The sequence below is a fragment of the Heterocephalus glaber genome, unplaced genomic scaffold, assembly GCF_053883595.1.
Source record: "Heterocephalus glaber isolate CG9 unplaced genomic scaffold, H.glaber_assembly_v1.0 deba00001446, whole genome shotgun sequence".
Taxonomy (NCBI): domain Eukaryota; kingdom Metazoa; phylum Chordata; class Mammalia; order Rodentia; family Bathyergidae; genus Heterocephalus; species Heterocephalus glaber.
Genome location: NW_028258298.1, coordinates 8,543,157 through 8,562,148, shown reverse-complemented (window position 1 = coordinate 8,562,148; position 18,992 = coordinate 8,543,157).

Genomic DNA, 18,992 nt, shown 5'->3' with positions numbered 1-18,992 from the left:
TTATAATGACCCAGGACTTGTTAGTTCTTGTTCGTTTTATTATTTTCACTCATGTTGTTATTAACTGAAGATTCTCCCAAATATCCTTTCCTAGAGTTGGTCAGAGGCAAGGAACCTAGATGTGTGCATGTAGATCTCTTGTTGCTTCTCAAAGTACCTCTAAGTGACCCATTGGCCTGCCCCTTTGAATCCACTCATCAAGTCTCCTTCCTGCCATATTACACATCAAGTATGACTGCCCACCGGGTCCATTCCTATGGTAACATTGTGCAGGGGTCTCATGCTTTCCAACTAGGGAAAACCCACCTGTCATCAGAAGCCATTCTCTACCTACACTCAGCATCTTCCTCCACTTTGCTGGCCTCATTATGTCAGGCTCACAGCATGGTTAAAAACACAATGGAAGTTTTCCTACAAGACAAAGGATCCCATTTTACATCCATTGCCAAGGTTTTAATTGTGTGGTACCAATGACTAGAATGTGGGAAGGAAAGAAAATGCTCATTTGAAAAGGAAAAAGATTCACATTAAAGGTATCAGAAATTTACCTTCTGATACTTGAAGAATTGTCATGGAGACTTAGTAGTATATTTGTTTTGTGATATTTCAAGCAGTAAATCTGAGAGCAATGAATAGAAAAGATAGGATAGGTCAACTAATTAAAGGTGAGCTTCCTAACATATAGAATTGTTGGAGAATAGAGGAAATGGTTCAAAATCTTTGCCTTTCTTTAAGATTCAAGTAGCAATAAAAACTGTACAAAAATTTTATCATAGTAATAATTACTCCTCCTTGAGTTTAAGATCACTATAGCAACATGAATTCTACTTTTTGTAATTTCTGGGCCTCCCAGACTTTTAAAGTTGTTTCTAAGCTGAAATATTTATCTACAGACAAAAATTATATTTGTAGATTCAACAGAAGCCTATGAAATACAGGCCAAAATAAAAAAGTGGCAGAATTTCAGAAACCTCTGGGAGAAACTGTGGCTTTCTTATAGCCTCCAAAAGTGACCTCACCCCTCTGACTACTTAAGGATTTTTAATTTCTTTATTCCACCTAATCTCAAGACATGGCTGAGGTTGGTGTAGTGAAGGGAGTAGCTACCAGATGTTTCGAGAGAGCCAAGGCCAGATCCACCCATTTGGTGAAAGAGCTGCTGTCAGAAAGAAGGCTGGTTCTGTGCCCTAGGTAAGACTAAGACTAAGGTAAGTGTTCTGACCCAGGTTGGAGTGACAAGCCCAACAGAGCTGGCTCAGGGCTGACTAACTGTGTGTTTCAACTGGCAATAAGGATATCATGGGGTGGGCGGGACTGAGAAGTAAAGGTGGGAAAGAACTGGCAATTGGGCACCACCTTCTTCCCCTCTCCAGTGACAGGCACAATTATTCAATGATAGTTGTCAAAGCTCAGTAAGGAAGATTTTATTTAGGGCCATGGCTGCATAGGCATAGGCAATGGGATTTTTGCAGTGGGATAAAGAGATCAAGTTTAACTCCAAATATAGTATGAATAAGTGGGAATTTGTAGCCAAGAAACAGGTTGAGTCTATGGATGAAAAAATTATTAAGAGGAAAGAAACAGTCAGGGTAAGAGGGGTTCTGGCTAAAGCAACCTAATAAGATTGTTACCGAAGACAGTCCAGGATGATCAGAAATCATATGGGAGTTGGTGGAGGAGAAGGTACCTGAACAGATATCTGTGGTGTTCAGAGGGTTCTGCCAAACTGACTCACCAGAGGTCTTCACTAAAACAGGATTCTACAAAGAAGTACACACGTGTGCCTGGTGAAAGTGTTAGGAACCTCATTACTGCTAGTAATCAGAGAATCTTTGTCAGTGGTTTAGGGGAGGAATTCAGTTTCCAGAAAAAGATACAGAAATAATACAAGGTCAGGAGTCACACCACAGGGACAGGGTGATTAGGGTGGTTATGAGAACACAGAATCAGGCACAGGGTCAAAGAGAGAAAGGCACCAACCTTCATAATAGGATGCAAAGTGCAGTGGAAGGGGATGAAGAGGGCTTGAGTTTGAAAAGAATTTAGAATCCCAGTTATCTGAATCCAAGACGGAACACAGACACCTATGTGTTTTAAGACTCACTCTCTCCCTACCTCAGCTTGGGGTACTGGTCACAGAACTTGTGAAGAGCCTTCCCTAGTACCTTCATCCCATTTAAACTGGGAAGTTGAAGCAACATTATGCAGTGCCTGAATGCACACACTCTGGAGCCAGAAGGTCTTGTTCAATCCCAGCTCTGTAGTTCACTCTGGGTGGCTTCACACAAGCTGCTTCACCTCTCTGTAGCCCATTTTTCTCCTTTGAAAAAATAGGAATAATACAACCTATGCTTTATTGGCTTGGGGACTAAATGAATTAATATAGGTAAAGCTTGGAGAATGTTGCCTGATGCATAGTTGTAAGTGTTATCTAACAAATGCAACAAAAAGTGGAGAGTTTGTTTTTAGTTTTATTTTATTTTTGTTTGTGTTTTTTTTTTTGGTAGTGGGAATTGAACTCAGGTCCTTGTGCTTGTGAGGCAGGTGGTGGAAACACTGAGCTAAATCCCCAGCTAGTTTTATTTTATTTTTGATCAACAAGATAAATGTAAGTTTTTATGGGTGATTTTATATATATATATATATATATATATATATATATATATATATACTGAATACACATTTCTCAAAAGCAGACACACAGATGTCCAACAGATATAAAAAAAAGTGCTCCACATCACACATCACTAACCTTTTCTGTGTGGGAGCATTTGCAATACAAATGTCCGGGTCTTAAATGGGGCTTTGATGAAATTGACAATGAGTATTTACAAAAATTTTGCATTAACAACCAATTCTCTGTACTAAATCTCTTTCCCATGATCCTCTTTACTTCCATTAGGTGCTTGCTACTTAATCAAGGAAACCTTGACAGTGTTGTCTTAACAAGTTCTTAGGAAGATAACATCTGCTCTGAAGGAGGCCAAATACAACAGGGCCTAGAAAGTGGATAGAAGAAAATGGGATTCTAAGCATAGCCCCAACTTCTGCTTGTGCAAATCGAGTTCAGTTCCCTAATGTTCATGAACACTTGGCAGAAGTGTACATACATTTCCCCCTTTTGTATTCCTCAGTGGTCACAATAGGTAATGTAGTGCAATAGAGAGAGAGCATGGGCCCAGCATACATCTTGAGCCAACCCTACCTGACTGTCCAGCCAAGGGTCAGTTCATCTTTCTGAATCTCCTTTTCTTTATCTGTCCAATGCATTTAACATTTACTTATTTTAGAAGTTTTGATTATTAAATTACATCAAGTATATAGGGTTAATATACATGCACCTGCTTGCAGACCATCTTCCACCCCTTCTGCTTAATTATTATAGAAGAGGTAGAAGAGCATATGGAGTTCTTCCAAGTGCCTCTGGCTCTATGCTTCTCTACACCAGGTATTAATAAAAAATATCCCAAAGAGGGGCAGATTTGGCTATATAGGCACAGCCGATGTTTAGATGTTTAGGATGTTCACTGACCAAGTGTTTCATCTTGCCTCTGGGTCTTCAGGCATTTTCTGTGACAGAACTGAATACAATCAGAGAAGGGCCACTTCAGTGATCAAGGAGGTCAAAAGACTGACAATCAGAAAAACTTGTTATACGTGAAGGGCACAAAAATAGGGAGATCAGAATTGTTGACAGTGCTTCTTTTCTGTAGGAGGACCAGGTGTTCCCTCCAGAGTAATGAAGAGGCAATTTAGCAGTACAAAGGAAATGTAGTGCACAATGGAAAGTGAATTTGTGCAATTCATTTCTCCAAAGAGATGAAACATTAATTAAAATGTTAAAGTTCAGAGGCAGTGAAATTGACTCAGAGATCAGTTATGGAGAGAAATGAGGTTTTAGGGGGTTGACATTTAATCATGTGATGCAGCATCTGTGGGACAAAATGCTTTGTCTAGCTGTTGGGTTCCAGAGCTAATACAGATCTAGTCTTTGAGGGGCAAGTATCCCCACAACATCCTATTCTATACCCAGGACTGTCAGTAAAGAAGCTGAGAGGGTGGGAATGTGGAGTCATGTCTCAGAACATAGACTGTGGAATCTCTGTTCCTATCAAGGCTCTAACATATATTACAAATGTTCTCTTGGGCAAGTTACCTAACCCCACTGTTTCAGATTCCCCATACGCAAAACAAAGATGACAACAGTAGCAATCACATACGAGTGTTGTATGAACTATTGCATGCAAATATCATTCTATGTTCTCTGTGTAAATGAGCATTCCATTAATGCTGTTAGATGATGTTGTTGTGCTTGTTAAAATTAAGGTTGGATCAGGTGCAGCAAGTCAAGGCTAAGTCAGAGATGGAAAGAAGATTCAATACCATTCACCTCCAAAAACAGTTTGTGGTGTACTTGCCTATATTACTGCCTGCTTTGTAGGGACAGCCATGACTTTTATGCAGCATGTAGAAAACCCAGGCTAAAAACACCTTGCTAACACAGGCCCTATAAAGATTGCTATTTATATGGTTTGCCCTGCCCAGGAACCAAAATCTTGGCCCTTTTGGAGTCAGATAGAGTTAACTTGTTCCAGAAGATTACCTAAAACTATCTGGAGCTCTATGAACACATACAAAAGGATTTTATGAGAATGCAAGAACCAACACCAGGAGCTGAGGATGACATACCTTTTACAATACATGTAATTTAGGCAGAAACCTACACCATAAAGTTTCACGCAGGTATTTGGTAGCCATTTCCAGTTCTTCTTATGAGTTCTTCTTTAGCCCCGACTAAGAGGATGACCTCTGTTTAGACTGGAGTTGGTTTATTCCTGATTATTCCACATGGCCTTCTGTATTATTTTTTATCACCCTGAGCACTCTCTGCAGCTTGTTCTCAGTTTATGGCAGGTCCTAAACCCCAGCACTATTGACATTCGGGTTGGATGCATCCTTGCTGTGGGCAAGGTCTTGTGGTATTATAGGATTGCAGCAGCATTCTGTAATCCCTGGCCTCTACTGATGAGGGGCATGTGGTGCCCCCTCTTCTGGATGCAGCAGTAGAAATGCCTCTAAACATTTCCAAAGAATCTCCAAGGAAGGGAGAGTTGTTTTTGGCAGAGAACCCTGATCTGAAGATATTTACCCAAACATCACTCAAAGAGACTTAAAAACTCAGGATATTAAGATAGAGGAGGATGAAAGAAATAGAGCTCTGTATAGGCCAGTGTTTTACACACAACCTCTGAAAAGATTCAATTTTCGTATCATTAGGGTGATTGCATTTTGAGACAAGGATCTTGACTTCTTATACCTTAAAATCTTTATGCCAGTGTTCTCATTTGTAAGATGGAGAGAAGAGAGATGTTCACAACAGTGTCTCACATATAAAACATTCTCTACACATATTTTCTATTACTCTTACTTATATGTACAGAAACCTTATGATATAGGTAGTATTATTTTCTCCATTCTATTGATGAGGACATAGACATTCAGAGAGGATAAGGAATAAGTGCCTCATCCATAGAAATGTACCACGGAATTGAAATTATACCTCAGGATCATCTACCTCGAAATCCAATTCCTACTCCCTGCTCTCCCTCCCCGCACCCCACCCAGCTCCTTCCCATGTAACTATTCAAAAAGTTTATGCTAATATGCTGTGCGTGAGTGCATGCGTGCGTGCGTGTGTGTGTGTTTTACTGGGGATTGAATCCAGGGCCTTCGCACTGAGCTGTATTTCCAGCCCTTTTTAAATTTTTTTTATTTTGAGACAAGTTCTCACTAAGTCACTAAGTTATGCAAGCAGGCTGGGCCCAAACTTGGGATCCTCTTGCCTCAGCCTCCCAGAGTGCTGGGATTACAGGTGTGTGCCACTGCAGCCAATAGTTTTTAAAATGCAGCCTGCATTTTTAATATGTTCTCCGGATTCTAGTTTAGCTTCCTACTCTGCAAGATTATGTTTTAAATTCCTTGCAGTGGATACTTGTGTCTAGTTAAGAGGAATTAAGCAAAACAACCTACTTAAAAAGTCAGCACAATACCTGATTATTGTTAAATATTAAGCTATTTGTTTTAGTCAGTTTTGTCTGAATATTATTTGGATATTGTTTGTTCTTCAAAGATTTGTGGGCTGGAAGGTTGGTCCTGCATGTAATGGTTTTGAGAGGCAGAGAGATCATTGAGAAGTCATCAGGTTGTAGGAGTTCCACCTTCATAAAGGCATTAATGTAGCTCTCAAAGGACTGGATCGGTTATCATGAGCATAGGTTGTTATAAAGCAAGTTTGGCTCCCTTGGCTTGTTATTTTGCTTTTTCTCTTGCACATCTGCCTCTCTTTCATGAGCCCATTTCCTCTTCTGAATTTCTGGTATGTTTTGATGCAGCATGAAGCCAAGCAGGTGCCAGAACCATATTCTTGAACTTCCATAACTGTGAGTTAAATTAATCTCTTTTCTTTATATGATGTCCAGCCTTAGGTATTTTATTATAGTAACAGAAAATGGACTAAGACAATCAAGTATAACAGGATAACATGAAATGGTTTAAACACAAAGCACCCTTCAAGATCAGGAGCCAGTCAGCATTTCTGTCACTTTCAGCCAAAGACATTTCTTGTACATAGACAGCCATCTTCTTGCTGTGTCCTCCCAAGGTGGAAAGAGTGATAGTTCTTTGGGGAAACTACTGCCACTCATGAGTGCTCCACCTTCACCACCTGAATTAACTGCCAAGGCACCACCTCCTAATAGCATCGCTTTGAGGGCTATGATCTCAACATATAATTTGGAGAGGACACATTCATCTCATAACATGATTGCTACCAAAATGACTTTCTGGGGAAGGAAATACAAAACAGATGCCACTGTTGGCATAAGATCATTAACTTCTATTATTGACACTAGCTTCCCCTTCTAAAACCTATAACCATATTTATTACAACCAGATCCAGAAAGGTGCCTGGTCTCTCATACTTGTGGTGACCACGTATTTAACTATCCTAAATGGCTACACTAAACTATACTGGTGACTTTTTCCATTTTCTGTTGTTGTAACAAAATAATATAGACTCGGAAATTAATGAAGAAACTAAATTTATTTCTTACAGTTTGAAAAGCCCAAGGTTGAGGGGCTTCTTGTTTGATGAGGGCTTCTTGTTATACCACATGGTACAGGACAGGAAACATGCCCATTTGGTTCTCTCTTCCTCTTTTTAAAGCCACTAATCCTATCATGGGGTCCCACCTCTTGTCCTTATCTAACATTAATTACCTCTTAAAAGCCTCCATTCCAAATACCACCAATATATGAATTTGGCGGTTCAGTTTCCAACACATTAATTTTGGGAAGACACATTCAAAACATAGCAACTAGTATACTAACTGCATTGGAAAAATATAGCCTTCATTGCTGTTGATCACTGTGAAAGACTGTGCTTATTGGGTAACATTGCATTTCTAAACTCTTCCCTTTTCTCTTCCCATGCAGAGGCAGCAGAAGTTAATCCAATGTTCAGCTGACTCTCTTGCAGCTAGAGGTACGACCTTTTTTTTTTTTTTTTTTTTTTTTTTGTGCTGGGGATCGAACTCAGGACCTTGCGCTTGCGAGGCCGGCGCCGGAACCACTGAGCTAAATCCCCGGGCCATGATGACCTTTTAACACAGTTCTGACTTGGGCTGCAATCCATCTCCTGGAGACAGTGGGTAGTGGGATTTTGTTTTTCTAATTAAAGGGAAAGGCACAGCTGCTACCTCTATGCTTTCATCTCAACAGGAATGCTGTATTTGAAGATGCAGCAACAGTCTTGCTCCACAAAGGGAAAGAATTGAGACCACAGGCATGACTTGTGAACTATTAACTTCTGAACCAATGCCAGGAAAATCTGTGTTCAGATTATTATGTGAGAAAATGAAATCTCTCTTTGCTTAATACACAAACTCAGTTTCTGTTATCTGCAGCTGAATGCATTTCTAACAGATATAGACACAGAATATGTATTTTCTCAGGGAGTGGAGGCAAATGAAAAGGTAGGGAATGCGCTATAATCCAATAGTTTAGAAATTTGTGGCATACATATTGTCCTTTTACCATGTGGCTTCTCATCAACCCTGTGGTATTAAGTATTATTTTCTTCTTTTTACATAAAAGTGAGAATAACTTCCTCGGAATCAGACAACTAGCTAGCAATATAATCTGAGTCAGAATTAAGGATTAAATAATGCTGAATCCTGAGTACAGTGCATGCTTCTTCCCCTACCTCAGAATAAATGCCCAGGCCCTAATTGAGGTGAAAGAAAGGGTTTGCTGAGATTCCGGACCTAAAGGATTACTTGTGTTAGGAGTAAGGAGGGAGAGCAATCTCCCCAGTCAGCACATGTGTGCTCCCCATATTTCTCCAATGATTTCTATGAAAACTGGGGTTCTATAATAGCCTGAATAGAAGCAAGTTTTTTTTAGTTTCTGCTGCTGTTTTCAGAACAATTTTTTCTAACTTACCTTCCTCCCTTTTCCTTCCAAGTTCTTGCTAGAAACCAAGCTTTTCCTGGTACTGTAGCAGATAAGCTGTTCTCTGATAAACAGAATTCACATACCTTGAGGCTTTCTACCCAGATTTCCTAACAGTCTCAAAGACTTTGACAGCTGGGTGATATCAACCAACTGTGAAATGCAAAATAGAACACAGAACGAACACCCAAGGGGTACTGTGCCTGAAGTTTCACATGGCGTATAAACCCTAAGGATGATGGGCAGGGGGCCAGCATTGTGGAAACTCTTGCTGTTCCTTCTGCCTGGCCAATCGCCATCCTCTTCTGGATAACAGATGCTCAGGTGAAGAGTTCCAGCACCCGAGGTTCCCCTTGGCAGGAGGGGTGACCATGTTAGCTAGAGCTCTGCAGAATCATGGTCAGCACATGCACCACTGGAAGTGAGAAGGGAGTGCAGCTGGAGGTGGTGGATGCTGAAGAGCAAGAAAGGGGTTTTCCTCCTGTCAAGTCCAAATCCAAGCAGAGTCTGCCAGAACCTAATTGGAAGCTGACAGCTTTCGAATGTCATCTGGAGCTCAGGGTCAACTCTGTAATTGTACTTGCCAGAACGTGCCAGGATGCACCCTTCATCACCCTTCAGAAAGGCAGCTGGCCACCAGCTCTGTTGCTGCTGCTGCTTCCTCCTCCTCCTCCTCCTCCTCCTCCTCCTCCTCCTCCTCCTCCTCCTCCTCCTCCTCCTCCTCCTCCTCCTCCTCCTCCTCCTCCTCCTCCTCCTCCTCTTCTTCTTCTTCTTCTTCTTCTTCTTCTTCTTCTTCTTCTTCTTCTTCTTCTTCTTCTTCCTCTTCTTCTTCTTTTTTTTTTCTGGTCTTGGATTCAGCACAAGGCCTCTCTCAGGCCTCATGTCTGGAGGATAGCTGCACTTTTCTCTACCCCCATCTGCTTCCCAAGGATTGGTTTTGGCGGGATCCCAGCTTGGCTTTGGGGATCACTTCTCGCTCCAGTAGTCCCTGGACCAATCTTCAATAAGCAACTGTGGGAACTAAAAACTGCAGGGTGGATGGACTGTGAAAGTGTCCATATTATAGAATGCTTTGAAACTAAGTTCAAAGACTGCCTGTATCTACCCAATATGGCTACTGAGGCAGCTCCATAGATACATGTGGGTATTTAAGTCATCTTCCAGGGGCCGCCCGACAATCTCACAGTCACCTCTGTGAGGCTGAGTTTTTGTCCTGGCATAGAAGCAAATAATCTTAAAAATGGAACGGCTCTTAGAAGCCTTCTTCCATCTGATACAAGAAGAAGCCCTTTTTACAAAGCTTGCAATAAGACACCCAGCTGTCACAGGAATTTCTGTAATAATGAGAGGTCTTGGGGAGTGCTGAGCAGCAGTAATCATAAAGGCAGTGTTGGGAGGGGCCAGAGTTGCATCAAGCTTTTCTTTACTAATATATGGAAGCTTAAAAAGTAGAATTTATAGAAATAAACAATACAATAATGGTCACCACACAATGGAAATTGTAAGGGGGAGGAAGGATAGAGGTTAAATAATAGATAAAAGAGAATGAGATAGGAGAAATAAGTTCTACATGCAAAATAGGTTAACTATAGTTTAAAACAATTTAGTTATGTATTTTATAAAGAGCTAGAAAGGAGAATTTTGAAGATTCCCCCCACACATTACACACAAATGACAAATGTTTAAGGAGATAGAAATGGTAATTAATCCTGATTTGATCATTGCACATAGCATACACGTATCAAATTATCACACTATATTCCAAAAACATGTACAATTATTCTGTATCAATTAAAATAGATTAATATGGATAAGTGCATTAGTATTAGAGATAGAGAGCAGTCACTGGTACTTGGTTATAGATTTTATGTAGTTACAAATATTTTTAACAAGCCATAGGGATTTTTTAGGGTATAAAAGAAACTGGAATTTTCCCCTTCTACTTATGTCCTGCTATAAACCTTTCCCCTGTATCCTGCTCTCACTTCTCATTTCACTACCTGTCCCACTCAGACTAACTTCCTCTTTACTCAGTCACAGCATAGATCTCCAGGCTTGGGGATTTTAGCTTTAGAGTTGAGGCATTGGAAAGACGTAAGCCTCTGAAGGAAACAATAGTCAAACATCAGAGGATGAAGAGAAGGGAAGAGGGATGTTTGTTTCTGTTAGTCTACTATCCTTATCCTCAAGTCAGTGATTCCCAAGTGTGGCCCAGAACAACAGCTCACACAAGAACTTGTAGGAAGGGCAAATTATCAGGCCTACTTCAGGAATACTAAATATAAACTCTGGCTTAGGGCTCCCCAGAAAGTTTGAGGATTCCTTCTCTATTAGTGAAAAGAAGCTCACCATTTCTGATGGTAGCAAATTTTCTCTTTGTATAATTCTTCAGCAATAGTTTTCTTTTTCTCTATAACAAGCAGAATGACATCTATTTTTCAAGGACTTCTATTTCATTGGTCCTGGTTGTTGCTTCCTTTTATTTGAACAATGTAAACATTTATAATTAATTTGGCCACTATACATAAACTCAGCATTTGGCTTGCCTATCTTTACAAATACTTTATTACTTTCATTTTAAAGATGCCAAACATGAGGACTAGCCACATGTTTCATCTAGGAAGCAGCCACTAACTCAGAATACTTTTCAATAAATGATCAGAATTTCTTGTTAGGTGAAGCTGACAGTCCTCACAGGATAAAAATGCCTAGCAAATAAAAAACCTTAAAGGGAGAAACAAACATTCACAGAAGAAAATATTTCTAGCAAATATAATGAGAATGAAACTGACACTTGGTGAGTGTTGCTGAATGAAAATATTAGCCAAATAAAAATGCTAACTATAGACACAAATGTTATCAGCTAAACATAGCTGGTAATATGCAACAAATAATATTTGCTAAAGGAAAATATATTAACTGCAGAAGAAAGGAAAGGAAGTAGAATGATTTATAACAAACACATACAGTGGAGGATGCTTCCTATGGTAATAGATTGTTGTAGCATTCATAGCTCCAGTGTCAAAACGCCTCAACCTGACTTGGCAGGTTTTTTATTCATGCAAGATGCCTTTACATTCCAGCATCAACAGCATGTATTCATTTATAAAAGGGTTGGTGCCTATAGTACCTTGGATTGTTTGCCAGATTGCTTCCCTGTGGCTCATACACCTGGCATCACACATGTCCATGGGGCCCATTCTCTCACCTTGTGCCCATCAGTGGGGCAGAACTACAGATGAGGATGTCCCCAGGTATGGGGTGAGGTGGTGGCCTTTTTCAGGGAAGGCTGATTTGAAGTGAGGTCCCCACATTCCACATAGAACTTTCTTGATCACTCTGCTTAAAGGAAATTTTAAAAAGGAAAGAAGTAATGTTGCCAGTCCCTATCTGTAACAGATAATTGTTTTGACACGACAGCTTAATTAACATGAATGAAAGGCAGAGTTTGCTGCAATCCGCCATGGCAAATGAAACCAGACCTTTTGTGCATGTCAACACAAATTGAGTTTGCAGTGCACTATGGGAAGTGTCAACTGATATGGGTAAGTTGAAATGTTTTTGTTGTTGTTTGTTCTCATTTTTACTTATTTATTTATGTATGCTTTTGCAGCAAGGCTGAGATTTTGTATGTCAGCTGTAGACATAGTCTTTCTTCCAAGCATTGTGTTTGTTTTGTCAATCTGATTTCCAAACTTTCTCTGGGCTTTACTATTTTCAATAGGTGGATAATAAATTATAAGAGGAAATTGTAGCAGTTTGTCTTACTTGGAAGCTAACTCCTGTACCAACTTTTCAAAAATATGTGCCTAGTATGTAGCAGGCAGACAATGCATATTTATTGAATAATGAATGAAATATATATCTAGAACTACATATACTCTTCTTGCATTCATGAGTACCCCTGAACTGTCAAAGTACTGATGGCAAGTGACTTTCATGCTTCAGTGTACCAGACTGTCAATTATGGGACATACAAGTGCCTCATTCAATGAAATATTATTTTAAGAATTGCTTTCTGTACTCACTGCCTTGTTTTGCAACAGAATCTGAAGGGGTTAATGTCTGAAGAGTGCTTGGAGAGTGGAGGCAATGGCTAATGGTGTTTGGATACCAGAGTAAATAATCACTAATTTATTATATAGGGTTGTTTCCAGACAGAAGGAGGAGCAGGAGACCCTGGCGCAGTCTGTGAGGTTTATGGTTCAGATGTAAAATGTCCCCCGAAGTCTCATGTGTTCAGATGTAGAGCCTGGTTGGAAGAGGTGGCTCACTGGGTCCATGACCTGGAGGAGTGCATTTTTGTCTCTGGCTCCTTTCTTCTCTCTCTGCCTGCTGGCTTCCATGGGGTGAGCAGCTTTTCTAGGTCATGCCTTTCTGCCATGTAGTTTTTGCCTTGGAACCAGCCAATCATGGACTGAATCCTTCAAAAGTACAAGCCAAATTAATCCCCCATTCCTTCCAGTTGTCAGTGTCAGGTATTTTGTCCCAGTGGCAGGAAACCTGACTAATATAGGGGACTAAGACAGACACTTGGACAGGTGAAGACAGCCCTTGGCCCATAGCCTCACTGCAGCACACTAGCTAGGCACATGTCTCAGAGGTCCTGGGTCCTGCTGGGGAAACAGTCCCTGTGTGGCTGTTTCAGGATGGAAAGCTGTGAGAACTAAATCCTCTTAGCTGCCCCTGAAGTAAACCTCATACACTTATCTCACACTCAGTGAAGCAGCAGGCACAACTCTGGTGGTATAGTTTTTATCTTAAAAACTTTTTGGATTTATTCCAACTTCATTGAGGTATAATTGACAATAAGATCCTATATATTGAAAATGTACAAAATTATTATGTGATATACATTGTGAAATGATTACCACAATCAAAATTAACACATCCATCACTCCATTTGGTTACCATTTTTTGTGTGTGTATGTGTGTGCATGCATGTGCATGAGTATGTGTATAGTAAGTATGCTTAAATTATGCTCTGTTTGAAAATTTCAAGTAAACAGTAATCACCATGCTCAATGTTAATTGTCAGGACTTATGCAGTTATAGCTGAAATTTTGTAGCCTATAACCAACATCTTTCCATTTCCCTTATGCTTGATCCCTGGCAAGAAACATTCTGCCCTCTGCTTCTATTGCAAGTGAGATCATGTAGCATTTGTCCTTCAGTCTGTAGCTAACCTATTTCATTCAGCATAATGTCCTCCAGATTTTATCCATGTTGTAAAAACTGGCAGAACATCCTTCTTTGTTAAGCCTCAGTATCCCTTGTGTACACAGACCAAATTTTCTTTAAATATTCATGTTGTTTCCATATCATGGCCATTGTGAACAGTGCTGGATTGAACACAGAGATGCAGTGATCATTTCAAGAGACTGAGTTAATCTTTTTGGGATGTATATATATACCTAGAAGTTGGGATTGTAGGATCATATGGTAGTTCTGTTTTTGATTATTTGAAGAATTTCCACACTGTTTTCCACAGTGACTGTACCATATTATATTCCTACCAGCAGTATACAAGGTTCCTTTTTTGTACACTCTTGCTATCATTTATTAATTTTTTTTAAAAATAGGCATCCTGACAGGTATGAAATAATACTTCCTTGTCGTTTTGAATTGCATTTCCCTGATGGTTAGTAATGTTGAGCATTTTTCAGGCATTACACTTGCTGATTCCAAACTACATGGCAAAGCTACAGTAATCAAAACAGTGTTGTACCAACATAAAAACATAAAAACAGACAAATAAACAGAATAGGGAGCCCATATTAAATTGACATATAAATAGTTAATTAATCATTGACAAGGATGTCGAAAGTGCACAACAGATCCCAAGCTCCTACGGCAGAGAAGATGAACCGCGTGAGCGCAAGAAGCAACCTTCCCCACTGTGGAAATGAGAAGACATGTAAACAAGCCTCAAAAACAGACTTCTGGATCACCTACAGCAACCCCAAAGGGAAACGAGATGAAACAATCTGATACTCAACCACCAGGACTCTCTGAATTGGCAACAAAAGAGGATCTGGGAAAAATGAAATCAGAAATAATTACTCAGATAACAGCAAAGATTGTGCACATGGTGAAAGACATGATTAATAAATCTAGAGAGGACACAGATAAAAAAAATAAAGGATGTGAGGAACATGACAGGAATCCCAATATAGGAAACAAATGGAATGCATAAAACAGATGCAAACAGATTTCCAGGAGATTAAAAACTCCATCAAAAGTCTTCACAGCAGAATGAACCAATGTGAGGATAGAATTTCACATATAGAAGAAAAGATTGCAATTAGTGACCAGGAAAAGAAAAATTGCTTTAAAATTGTAAGGAACATGAGAAATCAATCCAGCAGCTGCTAGACGATGCAAAGAAGAATAACATAAGACTGATTGGAGTCAATGAAGAAAGAGGAGAGACTGCAGATGACATAAGAAAACTGTTCACAGAAGTGATGGCAGAAAACTTCCCAAGCATGGGAAAAAAACTTGATATACAGATAAGTGAGGCATATAGGACTCTAGCTAGCCTTGATCAAAAAAAATCTACACATAGGCATATAATAGTTAGGATTCCAGAAATCCAACAGAAGAACAAAATTCTACAAGCAGTGAGAGAAAAGAAACAAATCACATACAAAGGAAAGCCCATCAGAATCACAGCAGACTTCTCAATGCAAACCCTCAAGGCAAGAAGAGCTTGGAGTGATGTATTTCAAGCCCTAAAGGAAAACAGCCTCCAACCCAGATTGATGTACCCTGTAAAACTATCTTTCAAAATTGATGGAGAAATAAGATACTTTCATGATAAAGAGGACCTCAGGAACTTCATGAATATCAAACTGGCACTCCAAAAAAAATTTTAGACAATAATCTAGGAAAAAATAATGAGGATCAGAACCCCAGGAAACCCAGCAGAATGAATCCATTGGGTGTGACAAATTATATGCAAAGGGGGAGAATCCAACAAAAAGAAAAAGTCATGACAAGGCTTTTAAAACTTTTAACTTCATCTCCCTAATGAGTGTATAATTCAATCTTGTTATTGTACTGATTATTATTTTTCTAATTCTAGAGTTGCATACCTTTCCTTGTGCTGTACTGGCTATTTATCATCTTCTTATGTCTACTTTTTAATTGGGTTGTCTATTAATGAGCTCTAAGAATTCTTTATATATTCTGGTCATAGGTTAGATGCATTGTAAATATGGTCTGTTTAAGGACTATTTTTCATTTTAATGATGTCATTTAAAGTTCTAAATTTTGATGGAATCTTATTTATCTTTTTTTTTCTTTTATGCATAATGTTTTTGTATACTAGGTAGTTCTTGCCTACCCTGAATTCATAAACATTTTCCCTTATAATTTCTTCTTAAAGTTTTATAGTTTTAGGCTTTCATATTTAGGTTCATAGATTCCCTCAAGTTATTTTCATGAATGGAATAAAAGGGTTGAGGTTAATTTTTTATATACAGATACCAGGTGTTCTAGTGCCGTTTGCTGAAAACACTATCTGTTCCTCGGCTCTTGAATTGAGTTTACATTCTGTAAAATGCTAACGTTAAATAATCTTTCAAAACTCAGTGGGCCATATATGTGTGGTTCTATTTCTAGATTTTCTGTTTTATTCAAATGATCTATATGCCTTTCCTTATACCAACACTGCCTTGATTATTGTAGCTTTAGAAGAAGCCTTAAAATTAGGTCCTAAACGTCTTCCAACACTGTTTTTTTTTTTTTATTTTTTCTAGGTCATTTGTACTCCTACATAACTTTTAAATTTCAATATCCAATTCCTCATTTATAGCAAGTATACACAGACCTGAATTTTTATATATACCTTGTGTTTTCTAATCCTGCTAAATTCAAATACAAGTTCTAGGGGCTCCTAGAGATTTCTTAGTATTTTCTCTGTAGATGATCATTTCATCTACATATAAAGAGTTTGCTTCTACCTTGCCAATCCTATCCTAATTGTGTCATTTTATTGCCAGACTATTTTGGTGGGGCCTAGGTTTCAAAGTTTAATGGACAGATAAAGAGTAAGCATATCTGCCCTTGTTCCCCACCTTAGGGAGAAAGCATTGTATCTTCTCCATTTATATAAGGCATTCTCGCTGGAAGTATGGAGTACATGTCTTTAATCTGTTGAGAAGGTTCTGTTCTACTTCTAGTCTCCTGATAGCTTTTACCATGAACAACTGTAGAATTAATTCCAATACTTTTTCTCCAACTAGTGACAGGATCATATGGCTTTTTCCTTTCCTCTGTTAAAATGATGACTTTTGGGGGTGGATCTTCCAATGCTGAACCAACACTGCCATCCCTACAACAAAACTACTTTCTACATACTGCCAGATCTGACTTCCAATATAGTTTGTTTTGTTAAACAAATTTCTATCTATGTTCATACTTTTTTCTTCTATTATCTTTGTCCAGTTTTAGGATTACCAAATGTTGAGTTCCTAAAATGAGGGGAGAAGTGTTCCTTCTTTTTTCTGCTTTAATTGTTTGATATAATTTATCAGTTAAAATGTATATGAGCCTGCTGTTGTCATATAGGTAGGTTTTCAAGCTAGGAATATATTTTCTTTAATAGGTGCTATTCAAATTTTATATTTCCTCGGAGTTAGTTTCATTAATTTGTCTTCCAAGGTACTTCTTAGAAGTTGTCAAATGTATTTCAAAACAGATTTTTGAAATATGCTTTCTAGATCCTTTTAAATTCTGTAAAATCTGTGGTAATGTCTCCTAGATCTTAATATTGTAATTTAAAAAATCTATGATTGATTTGTGTAACAGGAAGAAAAGGTCTAAAGTTGCAGGGGAAGTGGGAGGGGTAGGGGAAAGGAAAAAAGGGAAAAGAAAAAATATGAGAAAAGGAAAAAAATGGAAACAAATTCTTTGCAAATAGGGAAGGGTGGAGGGGGTGAAGGGAGGGCAGGGGAAGGGGAAAAATAAGAACTAAGATACTCATGTAATGGTACAAGATCTCAATGATGAATTTAACTGTATTTTATACCAAAAATGTACCAATAAACTTAATGGGAAAAAAAAGTGCACAACAGAGAAAAGATAATCTCTTAAAATGGTTTAAGAAAACCAGATATCCATATGCCAAAAAATGAAATTTATACTTATATACCAGTTACAGAAAACATAACTCTTAATGAGTCAAATACTTAAATATGAGACCTGAAACTACAATAAGTTCTAGAAGAAAACCTACTTGACATTGTTCTTGAGAATAACAAGGTATAGTAACAAAAGCACAGACAACAAAAGCAGAAATAAACAAATGAGATTATTATCAGACTAAAATGTCTCTGAAAAGTAGATGCAACAACTGACAAAACAAAAATGAAACCAACAGAGTGGGAGGAAATATTTGTAAACCATATACCTAATAGGCTGTTAATATCCAAATTATGCAAGTTACTTTTACAACTCAATAGCAACAAGAAAAAAAAATCACCCATCTAAAAAATGGCCAAAGGTCCTAAGTAGAATTTTTTGGTAAAGAAAATAACAAGTGGTTTTAGGATTGTGATTTTATTTTTTCCTGGAACAGGCAATTGCCTGTGATGGGAATGCAAGGCAGGGTAGAGAATCTAACTAACACCCATAGACCAGCTCGCCAGTTTAGCTCACTTGTGTCTCCACCTCTTCAGATGAGGCTGCTTCCACTTTTTTAGCTCAAAGAGCCTTATGAACTGGGGCTGGGATTGCGCTTTGATTTTTTCCAGGTTGATTGTGGCAGGTGATTTTGTTAGATACCTCATAGTCAAGTTGGCCCCCATAGTCAAGTTGTATGCACGTCCTAATTCTGCCATCACCTTATCCTGTGTTTCTTGTGACAGATTCTCCTTCTTTAGGGCTTGGTTTCCTTAGCCATGAAATAGTGGAATATGACAGCTCCCACTGAACTAAACAGGGATCACCTGTTGTGAAGAGGACATGAAATAAGAATTGCAAAATCTCTTTGAAATTTGTGAACAAAAGACAGATACAGCATGCAGATTTTATAAACTGTGATTCTGGATCACGTTGTTGCATAATCATAGAAAGAACTAGAGAAGCCAAACAGAGAGGAGGCTAGAGGCAGGGATGGCAATCCCCTTGCCATATTGTCAAAAGGAAGAAAGACAGTCCATGTGTGAGGGAGGAGACACCATTGCAGAGCTGCTGCCAGCCCCTCTAGGACCCCAGATTCAGAAGACTTTGGAAACAAAATTGAGCACCAGCTCCATAACTGTACTATTCATGATCAAATCTGAACGTATCTTCTCACAACAGAAGTTTAAGGAACATAACCTGAGATGAGAAATAATGTAAGGTTTGATGACTGAATCTTGGTTTTCTCACTTGCAGTATTTTCTGGTGATCCTTACCCATGTCTAGTTAACTATTTAAGCACCCACTTCATAATCTACAGAACATAATAATCTACAGAACAAGGGGGATTTGGG